The sequence below is a fragment of the Salvia splendens genome, chromosome 19 (assembly GCF_004379255.2).
Source record: "Salvia splendens isolate huo1 chromosome 19, SspV2, whole genome shotgun sequence".
NCBI classification, from domain to species: Eukaryota; Viridiplantae; Streptophyta; class Magnoliopsida; order Lamiales; family Lamiaceae; genus Salvia; species Salvia splendens.
In genome coordinates, this window is record NC_056050.1 from 21,098,650 (window position 1) to 21,111,544 (window position 12,895).

The 12,895-nt window shown below is 45.6% G+C and overlaps 1 non-coding gene across 1 annotated transcript; it reads left to right on the forward strand.

The window, feature by feature from the left end:
* Nucleotides 1–634: 634 nt before the first annotated feature.
* LOC121780486 lies at nucleotides 635–741 on the forward strand. Its single transcript, XR_006046029.1, has one exon. It is a non-coding gene; the product is annotated as a small nucleolar RNA R71 (small nucleolar RNA).
* The last annotated feature ends 12,154 nt before the right edge of the window (nucleotides 742–12,895 follow it).

Here is a 12,895-nt window from a genome sequence, read left to right on the forward strand (position 1 = left end):
CTCATTCTCCTTTTGACTCTTATTCATAAAAGAGAGAATCTGTCCCAACTGATCTTCGACTGATGGCTTCTTCTCATAACCCGGGGGTTGAGTATTGTTCCTCCATTGATTACCCGAGTTGTTGCTAGGACTAGCTTGATTCCATCCCGTTTGTTGAGGCCTCCAATTTTGCTGATTGTTGTATTGGTTGCCTTGATTGAACCCTTGGCGATTGTTGCCAATATAGTTCACATCTTCCACAGGTGGTCCTTGAAGACTTGGGCACTGATCAGTATGATGCCCGCCTTGGCACAACCCACATCTCATCACCGTCACAACTTGGGGTTGATGAGTCAGTTGAAGAGATTTAACTGCCTTTGTCATCGATGACATTTGAGTGCTAATGTCCGCCAGTTGAGCCTCAATTGCGGTCACTCTTTCCGCATCCTTTGTAGCACCAAATGTATCTCCTGCTCTATCAGCCCCTCGCCTTGGATTGTGCCAATTCCGTTGATTGTTGGCCAGCCTTTGAAACAAAGCCCTCACCTCATCGTGAGTTAGATCATCTAGGTTCCCATTCGAACCTGCAGTCACCAATCCCGTGCCTTCACTGTTGAGTCCCTTGTAGAACTTCAAAAGGTCATGCCCCGGAGCTAGTCCGTGACTTGGGCATTTCCTTATCAACTCCGTGAATCTCTTCCATGCCTCCGCGAAGGACTCATCATACTTCTGTCGGAATGAGGTGATCTCCTCTCTCAACTTCTCAATCTTCATTGGAGAGTTGTATTCCACAAGAAACAACGACTTCAATTCTTGGAATGTTGCTATGTTGTAGCCCGGTAATGAGTCATACCACGCTCTTGCCTTCTCCCTCAATGAGAATGGAAATAAGGCCCTCTTAATCCGATGATGCTCCACATTTGGAGGTCTATGAGAATTTGTCAGCTCGTAGAAGGCATTCAAATGGCTCACCGGATCTTCATCATCCCGTCCATGAAAAAGATTTCCTCCATTCACCAAACTGATGTAGTGAGGTGGAATATTGACGTTGTCATTTGCGTAGGCACACTCCCCTGGGTACTCAATTCCCGATCTCAGAGTGTCGCCTCACCACGGGTGGTGGAATCTCATTGTTCTCAGCCATTGATTCACCGTCTGAATCCTGATCCCTTTCTACACCAAAGATTCGATTACTCCTGAATGGACTCGAATAGTCCGGGAAGATCTCAAACTCTGACCCTCTAACCTTACTTCTTCTTTGATAACAGAGTAGTCCAAACGGTGGTGTACCCTGTGACCGTGTGTGCATTCACTGTTTTTTTTTTTTTTTTTTAAACCTGCGCAACAGAAAATACACCAAGCACAAACACACTATATTTCCTATTACCGAAAGCGAGACCTCTCGACAACTTCGGGGTAAGTACTATAAAACGTGTGTGCTTAAGTGAAACTAACTACCTAACTAGAATTAAGAAAATGTCACCTAGAAAATATACTCCTTCGTCTTCAAGTCCAGACGTGGTAGATAGCTATCACCTCTAAAGAAAACGAAATGAGTACCTACAAAATAAAAAGAAGGATCAAATAAAAATAACACAAAAATAAACACACTAGAAGTTGAACAATCTATTGCCTTCCCCGGCAACGGCGCCAAAACTTGATGTGTAATTTTAGGTTTAATATGATAAGATAATATAACACTCAAGTTCAATTAATTAACCCAAATATTACTACTTCGCTGCAAGATTACAGGGTCGTGTGTAGTAAATTAAGGTGTCGATCCTCAGGGAAGAAAAGATTATCTAATTCTAAAACAAATAAAACACATACTAAAAGGTATTTTGATTTGAAGATTTTGTTTTCAATATTAAGCTAAAACAATTAAAAGGAATAAAACGAGTAAGACAAATAAAGAGAAGAACTTGTTACTCCAAACATTCACGGATAAAACGGTGATTTATTCTAATAGCCAACTCTATCTTATGAAGTACGGGACTTTAATATCAATTCACGATGCTAGCACTAAACATGCTCGACATACAATAGTTTAAGAATAGTTGAACACATATTCAATAAACCCAACTTCATTAATCTAAGAATCCTACGGATGCGCGAGAATCAAAGATCAATTACTATAAGCTCATGAAATCCATTACCAAATTATCGTCTAAACAACTCTAATTGATAATTCATCGCCACAAGGATCTATCCTATTCAAAGTTAAAGAGACATTTGATTAGGATTATGGTACTACTGCTAATGATGCACCAAAAGTAATAGATTCAAACAAGGAAAATTGTGGAAACGACGATCTTAAGATAAAGAAGAACATAGATTAAATCACTTGAACAAATTATCCATTTACATGTTTGGAGCAACAATGAAGTTTCTAGCCAAGCATAGTCAAACTAGGAGCAATAGAAAATGGAAGAAAAACCCTTGAAATCATGGTGCTTCAAGATGATAATTTGACTTTGGAGAATTCTTGTTTTTCCAACTAAACAAACAGCACTTCCACTCCAACTTCACCAATTTGTTTTCTCCAGAATCGTACCCCACCAATCACTCCAACTTAATCTCAATTTTGCAAGTGGAATTCCTCTCAATTGGTTTCTCAATTTTTTTCCGTCGAATTGCTCTCCAGATCCGTCTCTCACTCTGTCTAAAAAATCATCTCTCCCTCGCACCAGAACCGTCTGCCCCTCTTTCTTCTTTCTTCAGCAAAACTGCCAATAAACTGCCAAATTGCAGTTAGGAGATCCGACGCCCGACCGGGCGTTTTGATAGTCGAAATCGCTCGACCGGGCAAATTGGTTCTGGGCTTCATAACACATTTCGCCCGACCGGGTGTTTTAGAAATGGAAAATCGCCCGACCGGGCGAAGTTTCTGGACTCCGAATGCTTTACTGAAATCGCCCGACCGGGTGTTTTGTAACATACAATCGCCCGACCGGGCGAAGTTTCTGGACTCCTCAAGCGTGCACTTCCGACGAGCTTCCAGCTTTAACATCCCGGGCATGGATCATGTAGATGCATGTAGCTCGATCAGAGGAGATGTGGGCAGAAAGCACCTCCAAATTGTTCTTCTCGAGCATAAAGCAGACGGCGGAGAGGAGGCCGGGGTTTCAAACACTGCACACGCTGATTTGAGCGTCCCTCCCACAAACGTTGAGGATTACATTAGGAGATGTCCATGTGTTGAATTCGGGCCCTGCAAACACCGGGTTCGGGCCCTGCAGCTGCAGTTCCCCTACATATGCTTCTCTCCATTGGATCAAGGATGAATCTTTGAGACTCAGCATCTTTCGTTTCTCCAGCTCCTGCAAAGTGTGCTCTAGTTTCTTTATGTACTTCACAGCTTCAATAATTTACATATAAATGTATAGTCTAAGGGGGAAAAGTATAGGAAATATGCTTCGCATCAAAAAGGAATTTCTTGGCGTATATGGGCGTTGAAGATGAGGATGATGAGGATGAGCAGGTGGTTTAATAAGAGCCTCCAGAGGTTATAGCCACAGACTTGTCTCATATTTATGCTCTCAACGGGAGACAGCATACTGATTCGATTGAGTTGAAGGGTTCGATTGATCAGACAGAGGTGTTGATTCTGATGGATACAGGTAGCTCACACGATTTTTGCACCCGTGAATCAAGGAGAAGCTTCATTTGCGCCTGAACGCGATTCGCCCCTTCCGGGTCTACATCGGGAATGGTTTAGTCTCTATTGTGCTCCCTCGTCAGCGTCCAGACGCAGAATATTCAGGGTCATTCGTTCACCGTCGATCTCCACATACTCCCGGTATACGGCCCGGATGTCATTTTGGGCATGTCTTGGCTGCGTTCCCTCCATCGTGTGACGAGTGATTACGACATCGGCACGATTGAGTTTCTTCGCAACGGTCTCCCAGTATGTTTGTGGGTTGAGCAGCACATTCCGCGACAGGTATCCATTTGACAGTTTGCTTCCATTATGGCTCTGTAGGCTGATTTGTTTGAGATCGTGCCCCTCTCGGCATCGGACAGTGCTTCGACCGACAGCCAGTTCTTTCCGGAGGATCTGCCGCAGGCAGTTTTGGCAGTCCTGGCAGAATACAAGTCCATTTTTTAGGTGACCTCCGGCATGCTGCCGGCCAAAGCTTTCGATCACCGCATACACCTATTACCCGGGTCTAAGCCAGTGAATGTCAGACTGTATCACTACCCGTACTTCCAGAATAATGAAATTGAAAGGCAGGTGCACGAAATGTTGGAAGTCGGGATCATTAGACCGAATCAGAGCTCTTTCTCCTCCCCGGTCCTGCTGATCCGGAAAAAGAATGGATCATTTCACTTTTGTATTAACTATCGTGCCCTGAATGGTGCCACAGTGCCATATCATTATCCGATACTCATCACAGATGAATTATTTGATGAACTTGGGCTGTGCGGTTATTTACAAAGTTTGATTTGAGGTCAGGATATCATCAGATCCGCATGCACACAGAAGACGTGTTCAAGACGACTTTCCGGACTCATGATGGGCATTTTGAATTTTTGGTGATGCCTTTTGGCCTGACGAATGCTCTATCTACTTTTCAGGAAATCATGAATGATATCTTTCGCCCTCTGCTTAGGAAGTCGGTCATCGTATTTTTTGTCGATATCCTGGTCTACAGTCCAACAATTGAAGATCACGCTCTACACCTATCAGATGTTCTATCTATCTTACAGATTCAACACTTTTTTGTTAAACTATCGAAATGTTCGTTTTGTTGCTCTACAGTTGACTATTTGGGACGCTTGATCTCGGAGGGCCAATTGAAGGCAAACCCCAACAAGATCGAGGCAATGGTGTTGTGGCCCACTCCAGCTACAATTAAGCAGTTGAGGGGCTTTCTTGGCCTGACCGGTTATTATAGGTGTTTTATCGCAGGTTATGCGATGATTGCAGCTCCCTTGACGGAGCTCTTAAGGAAGGACTCGTTCGCTTGGTCATCTGCGGTAGATACGAGCTTCACGATGCTAAAGGCCACGATGACATCCGCACCAGTGCTACGCCTCCCGGACTTTTCAAAGACATTTTTCTTGAAAACGGATGCATCTGACTTCGGTATTGGAGCAGTGCTTCTGCAGGATAATCATCCTATTGCATTCTTCAGCAACAAACTAGGCCAAAGGCGGCGCGTGACATCCACTTATCATAAGGAGCTCTACACAAAAACCGACTGGCTTGTTGCAGCCGTTGCCTATTCATTCGTATGTGTAGGAAGACGTGCACATGGATTTCATTACGGGTTTGCCGCAATCTAGAGGATTTACGGCGATTATGGTGGTGGTGGACCGCTTGTCGAAATATGCTCATTTCGCACCGTTACCGACTCGGTTTGATGCTTGGAGAGTGGCGAATCTATTCATTGACACTGTGGTTAAACATTACGGCTTCTCAAAGACGTTGGTATCGGATAGAGACTCAGTGTTCCTCAACGAAATCTGGGAAAACATGCTTCGCCTAAGTGGAACGAAGCTCCATTTCACCACTGCTTATCACCCCCAATCTGATGGTCAGATGGAGGTACGAAATCAAGGATTGGAGCAATATTTGAGGGCCTTCACGGCGGATCGGCCGACGCAGTGGTCTAATTTCCTTCCTTGGGCGGAATTAGCCCTTAATTTTTTTCATCATGAGGGGTTGGGTACCGCCCCATTCCATGCTTTGTACGGTAGGAAGCCTCCCCCTTTAATTGCAGCACCTCCGTCCGTGGATTATCCGCCCAATGTGGCTGTTGTAGTTCGACAGCGTGGAGAATTAATTGTCGCATTGCGCAGGAATTTAGAGCGTGCTCAACAGCGCATGCGAGTGTCGGCGAATAAGCATAGACGCCACGTCGAATTTGAGGTCGGTGAACGTGTGCTGCTTAAACTGCAGCTCTACCGGCAACACTTAGTAGCTCGCCCCTTGCCGACCAAGTTGGCGAGACGTTTATATGGTCCTTTCGAGGTTGTGGAGAGGATTGGCCCAATAGCTTACAGGCTGAAGTTGCCGGAGGGGAGTAGAATACACGATGTTTTTTATGTCAGTTTGTTGAAGCCCTTTGTGGAGAGTGGAGCATGAGAGGTGGCCGAGTTTCCAACTTTTTTTGCTAGGGAAAAATTTGTCGCTCGACCGATCAGTTTGTCGGACAAACGTCAGGTTCTTAAAAATGGTATTTCGGTGGAGGAAGGCCTTTTGCATTGGGATGATGATAATGGGCCGCACCCAACTTGGGAACCAATGGAGGTGATAGATCGTCGGTTTCCACACTTGATCCTTGGGGACAAGGATCTGTGATACGAGACATATCTTCCATATCTCCCATATATTAGTAATTAATATCTTTACAATATATTTTGCTTAGTTGGTTAAGATTATATTAGATTTATTTATTTGAGGATTCCATATTATAAATATGTGGAAATATTTCATAATTGACAATCAATCAAGAAATAAAATATTTTCACACTCTCTTCTCTTTTTTATCGTGCACAATACACAAACCCTATTTTTCGATGCCGGAGTGATCGACGGGCAAAAGCTCCCGCGACGTTCGACGCGGAATCTATCGTTGAGGAACTTCTTCCTTAACATTCTCGAACTCATGGCCGAAGTCAATCTTCGTTCATGGCCAGAGATATCGCAAGCATCCGAAGGCTTGCAACTGAATTCAACAGCAGCAACGTTGGAGTATATCCACGCTAGGCTCGCCCGACTCGAGACCCGATTGGTTGAGCATGAGCGCAGGGTAGCAGCAACACTCCCTCCGTTGTAACCCGAACCTGATCCACCCGATGCTTTGCAATGGCAACAACCACAACGACCGGAGATACACGATTGGCGGTGGTAACAACATCAGCCCCACACGCAGCCGGTCCAGACGCGACGTCCAACAAGCTGGGACCCACCCAGCTACTGCTACACACAGACCTTCCACGCCGATTATCAACAATGGCAGCCGAATTACCATCCGCCGGAAGTGCTGCACATGCAGCCAACGTACCAGCCACTGCAGTTTAACCGATCGCTGAGCCCCTGCACAACGTCGCTGCCTGCCATTACCCAGCCACGATCCAGTTCAACGCACCTGCCTCAACAGTCTCGGGAGTTTATTGATTCGGGGCAGCCGCGATATCTCAACAATATAACCAACCTCTTGGTTCGATCGCCCTCTCCTGCCCAACTTGCTGCGTAAACGATTACAACGAGAACATTGATGATGAAAATATAGCAGCGGAGAACATTGATTATACTCCCACGATGGTATTGTGTGAGGATATTCCCAACGACATTAACGATGTTTCTAACAATGCTACTCGCAATGATGGTGTTACTCTTGATGTTCTAGACGACGAGCCCTATAAAGAGATCCTTGTGAACGAAAATATGATGCCTCAAGTGCTCGTTGAGGCATATGATGACAAGATTGGTGATGACATTATTGTTCCAACGCATAGTGAATTGGAGATAAAATATGATATAGAGACTTTGCTTGAGGAGAATGTTGTCGGCTATGCGGATATCTGTATTCACGTTAAGGTCCTATCTAATAGAATTATTGGAGCAACAAATATTAAGAACTTAAGATCCCATATAAATATTATGTTCACCAACATAATTGAATCATGGTGCCAGTCTAGCAAGCAAAGTTTGTTCCATTATTGGCACCGACCGTGCACGTTTGATCTAGGAGGGGAGGTCTCGCCAAAGCTTATGTTCGCGATGCTCTTCATTGTGTCGTGGTTACCACCTTGAGGACAAGGTGGATTTTAACCGCGGGGGAATTGATACGAGACATATCTTCCATATCTCCCATATATTAGTAATTAATATCTTTACAATATATTTTGCTTAGTTGGTTAAGATTAGATTAGATTAGATTTATTTATTTGAGGATTCCACTTTTATATGTGGGAATATTTCATAATTGACAATCAATCAAGAAATAAAATATTTTCACACTTTCTTCTCTTGTTCATCGTGCACAACGCACAAACCCAATTTTTCGACGCCGAAGTGATCGAGTGCAAAAGCTCCTGCGACGTTCGACGCGGAATCTATCGTTGAGGAACTTCTTCCTTAACAATCTGCTTATCGAGGGGGGAGTTGTTACGAGCACTTCGATACCTACCTACGCATACCCAGCGCCTGAGCCACACCCCGACTCACCGACGGAGGAGCCGGAGCAACTGGAGTTTGACACGAGCAGCACAGCGGCGAGGGATCAGGAAGAAGCGGTGAAGAGCCTAAGGCCGAAGAGAGCGTCGAAGAAGCCGGACAAGTAAGAAGACTATGTCTCCTATTAATTATTTTACAAGCAGCTTATTTTATTTCGTTAAAGAATGTTTTTTTTTCTTTGGGCCGAACTATTATTTTTATCTTTTGGGTCGAATGGATTATAAGCTCCTTTTTCGGGTTTTTTTTTGTTGATTCTTTCCCGAATCGTAGGTCGAATCAACCCTAGTGTCCTTAGTATAAAAAGAAGATATTGTTATTTTGGTGATAATCAATCAAATAACGTATTTTCCTATCTTTTTGCACTTTAGTTTTTGCTGCAATTCTTTAGTTTATCGGTGTGATCTTCGGGGAAAGCCCACGACTGCCAAGTATTCTCCTCGGCGACGACAACTTGACGTGTCCGAACTGTTAAGGGAAGATTTACCTTAACAAATTGGTGTTTTTATTCCTGAACCATATCTCTTCCCCCTCTACATGGTGTCGTGTTGAAACCCTACCCATGATGAGTTTATCGGTGTCGGCTTCGCCGGTGATCTCGCAACTGCAAGATACGGTTCCCATTGACCCACTATCGGCAACCCTAGAGGATATACTAGAGTCGATGGTCCCCTTTGAGGCTTGGTTTGAGAAACAAGATCGGTGTATCGCGGCTTTGGTACCGAAACCAAGACCTGATCTGGAGCCTCCCTATGGGTTGACGTTTTCTGGGGTATCTCGGGTCGATCCGACTGCTGCCATTTCTATGGCAATCCCATCAGGGACAGCGTCTGCCGTGCTCTCGGCCGCTCACATCTTGGGATCCTCCTGGAGCGCGATCGACGACGGAGTGGCCCAACCGCCAATCCACCTCTTGGGACAACCCATCTGGCCGGCAGTGGGCAGGCAGTGGTTTTTCCGATCACACGCGGCAGTTCAAGATGAAGCATCCACAGTTTGATGGGTCGGATGCACCCAGCTGGATTTCGCGGATCCAGTACTACTTCGATCATATCCAGATGCCTGAGGATCACTGGTTGCACCATGTTATTATGTTGTTCCTTCCCCCGGCTTCAGAGTGGGTGTTTAATTATCGTGCAAATAATCTGTTTGCACAATGGTTAGAGTTCTTGGAGGATGTTTGCAGGAAGTTTGATTTGGAAGTTTGATTCGAGGTATTTTGTCAACTACATTGAGCTCATTGCTAAGCTGGTGCAGACGAGCTCCCTTGCGGATTACCATAAGGAATTTAATAGTTTGTTGAACAATATAAGCGGCGTTCGGAATCAACGTTGTTGCCAATTTATATTGGTGGTCTGCAGCAACCGGCTAAGAATCAGGCGCGGTTCCAGCACCCTCCTTCCGTGGCAGTAGCGATGGCTCTGGCTTTGGAATTCGATAGTGCCATTGAACGGCAGAGACAAGCAACCTTGTCGTGGCTGGCAGAATAGCGACAGCAGACCCTTGCCCTCTCCAGCGGCTGTCATAACGGGGGTAGCTCCAAACTCGGGTCGCCAGTTTCAGCCTGCAGGCAAGAATCACGACTTGTCCAAGTTACCAGTGATCAGAATGTCATCCGCAGAGAGGGCTGAACGGACTCGATTGGGTCTTTGTTGGTATTGTTCGGAGAAATGGACCGCGAGCCACGAGTGCAAAAGGAATTTCTTGGCGTATATGGGCGTTGATGATGAGGATGATGAAGACGAGCAGGTGGTTCAATCAGAGCCTCCAGAGGTTATAGCCGCAGACTTGTCTCATATTTATGCTCTCAACGGGAGACATCGGACTGATTCGATTGAGTTGAAGGGTTCGATTGATCAGACAGAGGTGTTGATTCTGATGGATACAAGTAGCTCACACGATTTTTGCACCCGCGAATCGCGGAGAAGCTTCATTTGCGCCTGAACGCGATTCGCCCCTTCCGGGTCTACGTCGGGAATGGTTTAGTCTCTATTGTGCTCCCTCGTCAGCGTCCAGACGCAGTGTATTCAGGGTCATTCGTTCACTGTCGATCTCCACATACACCCGGTACACGACCCGGATGTCATTTTGGGCATGTCTTGGCTGCGTTCCCTCCATCGTGTGACGAGTGATTATGACATCGGCACGATTGAGTTTCTTCGCAACGGTCTCCCAGTATGTTTGTGGGTTGAGCAGCACATTCCGCGACAGGTATCCATTCGACAGTTTGCTTCCATTATGGCTCTGCAGGGCAGTGCTGATTTGTTTGAGATCGTGCCCGTCTCGGCATTGGACAGTGCTTCGACCGACAGCCAGTTCTTTCCGGAGGATCTACCGTAGGCAGTTTTGGCAGTCCTGGTAGAATACAAGTCCGTTTTTCAGGTGCCCTCCGGCATGCTGCCGGTCAGAGCTTTCGATTACCGTACACACCTATTACCCGGGTCTAAGCCAGTGAATGTCAGACCGTATCGCTACCCGTACTTCCAGAATAATGAAATTGAAAGGCAGGTGCACGAAATGTTGGAAGTCAGGATCATTAGACCGAGTCAGAGCTCTTTCTCCTCCCCGGTCCTGCTGATCTGGAAAAAGAATGGATCCTTTCACTTTTGTATTGACTATCGCGCCCTGAATGGTGCCGCAGTGCCAGATCATTTTCCGATACCCATCACAGATGATTTATTTGATGAACTTGGGCTGCATGGTTATTTACAAAGTTTGATTTGAGGTCAGGATATCATCAGATCCGCATGCACACAGAAGACGTGTTCAAGACGGATTTCCGGACTCATGATGGGCATTTTGAATTTTTGGTGATGCCTTTTGGCCTGACGAATGCTCTATCTACTTTTCAGGCAATCATGAATGATATCTTTCGCCCTCTGCTTAGGAAGTCGGTCATCGTATTTTTTGACGATATCCTGGTCTACAGTCCAACAATTGAAGATCACGCTCTACACCTATCAGAGGTTCTATCTATCTTACAGATTCAACACTTTTTTGTTAAACTATCGAAATGTTCATTTTGTTGCTCTACAGTTGACTATTTGGGACACTTGATCTCGGAGGGCCAATTGAAGGCAAACCCCAGCAAGATCGAGGCAATGGTGGTGTGGCCAACTCCAGCTACAATTAAGCAGTTGAGGGGCTTTCTTGGCCTCACCGGTTATTATAGGTGTTTTATCGCGGGTTATGCGATCATTGCAGCTCCCTTGACGGAGCTCTTAAAGAAGGACTCGTTCGCTTGGTCATCTGCGGCAGATACGAGCTTCACGACGCTAAAGGCCACGATGATATCCGCGCCAGTGCTACGCCTCCCGGACTTTTCCAAGACATTTTTCTTGAAAACGGATGCATCTGACTTCGGTATTGGAGTAGTGCTTCTGCAGGATAATCATCCTATTGCATTCTTCAGCAACAAACTAGGCCCAAGGCGGCGCCTGACATCCACTTATCATAAGGAGCTCTACGCCATAGTGGAGGCAGTGCAGAAATGGCGACAATACTTGTTAGGCCGGGAGTTTGTGATCTGTAGTGATCAGAAGAGTCTGAAGCAACTATTGCAGCAAGTGATTCAGATGCCGGATCAGCAGTTGTATGCGCGAAAATGAATGAGATACACGTTTTGAATCGAGTACAAGACTGGGGCTTCGTATAGAGTTGCAGACGCTTTGTCTCGCCGTGACATGGAGGTTGCCGATCAGACGGCTGACTCCACACTGCTGATGGTGGTCTGCTACCCAGTGCCAGATATCATGGAGGTGCTTCGCGCCGACGTCCAGAAGCTGCCAGAATTGGTATAGTTGAGTGCACAAATCTAGGCCGGTACAGCCCCGAAGATTTTCACGAAGCGTGAGGGGGGCTGATTTTTCAGGACAGACGCGTGTTCGTTGCAGCGGCCTCGGTGGACAAGGAAGCGTTGTTGTATGAGCATCATTCTACCCCAGTAGCGGGCCTCCCGGGCTTTGAACGCACGTTCAGGCGGCTGGCAGCATCCTTTTTTTGGAAGGGGATGCGACGAGATGTGAAGCATGTTTCGAGTGTCAGACGATGAAGTACTCTACACAAAAATCGACTGGCTTGTTGCAGCCGTTGCCTATTCATTCGCATGTATAGGAAGACGTGTACATGGATTTCATAACGGGTTTGCCGCAATCTAGAGGATTTACGGCGATTATGGTGGTGGTGGACCGCTTGTCAAAATATGCTCATTTCGCACCGACCGATCAGTTTGTCGGACAAACGTCAGGTTCTTAAATATGGTATTTCGTTGGAGGAAGGCCTTTTGCATTAGGATGATGATGATGGGCAGCACCCAACTTGGGAACCAATGGAGGTGATAGATCATCGGTTTCCACACTTGATCCTTGGGGACAAGAATCTGTGATACGAGACATATCTTCCATATCTCCCATATATTAGTAATTAATATCTTTACAATATATTTTGCATAGTTGGTTAAGATTAGATTAGATTTATTTATTTTAGGATTCCACATTATAAATATGTGGAAATATTTCATAATTGACAATCAATCAAGAAATAAAATATTTTCACTCTTTTCTCTTTTTTATCATGCACAATGCACAAACCCTATTTTTCGATGCCGGAGTGATCGACGGGCAAAAGCTCCCGCGACGTTCGATGCGGAATCTATCGTTGAAGAACTTCTTCCTTAACATTCTCGAACTCATGGCCGAAGTCAATCTTCGTTCATAGCGGGAGATATCGCAA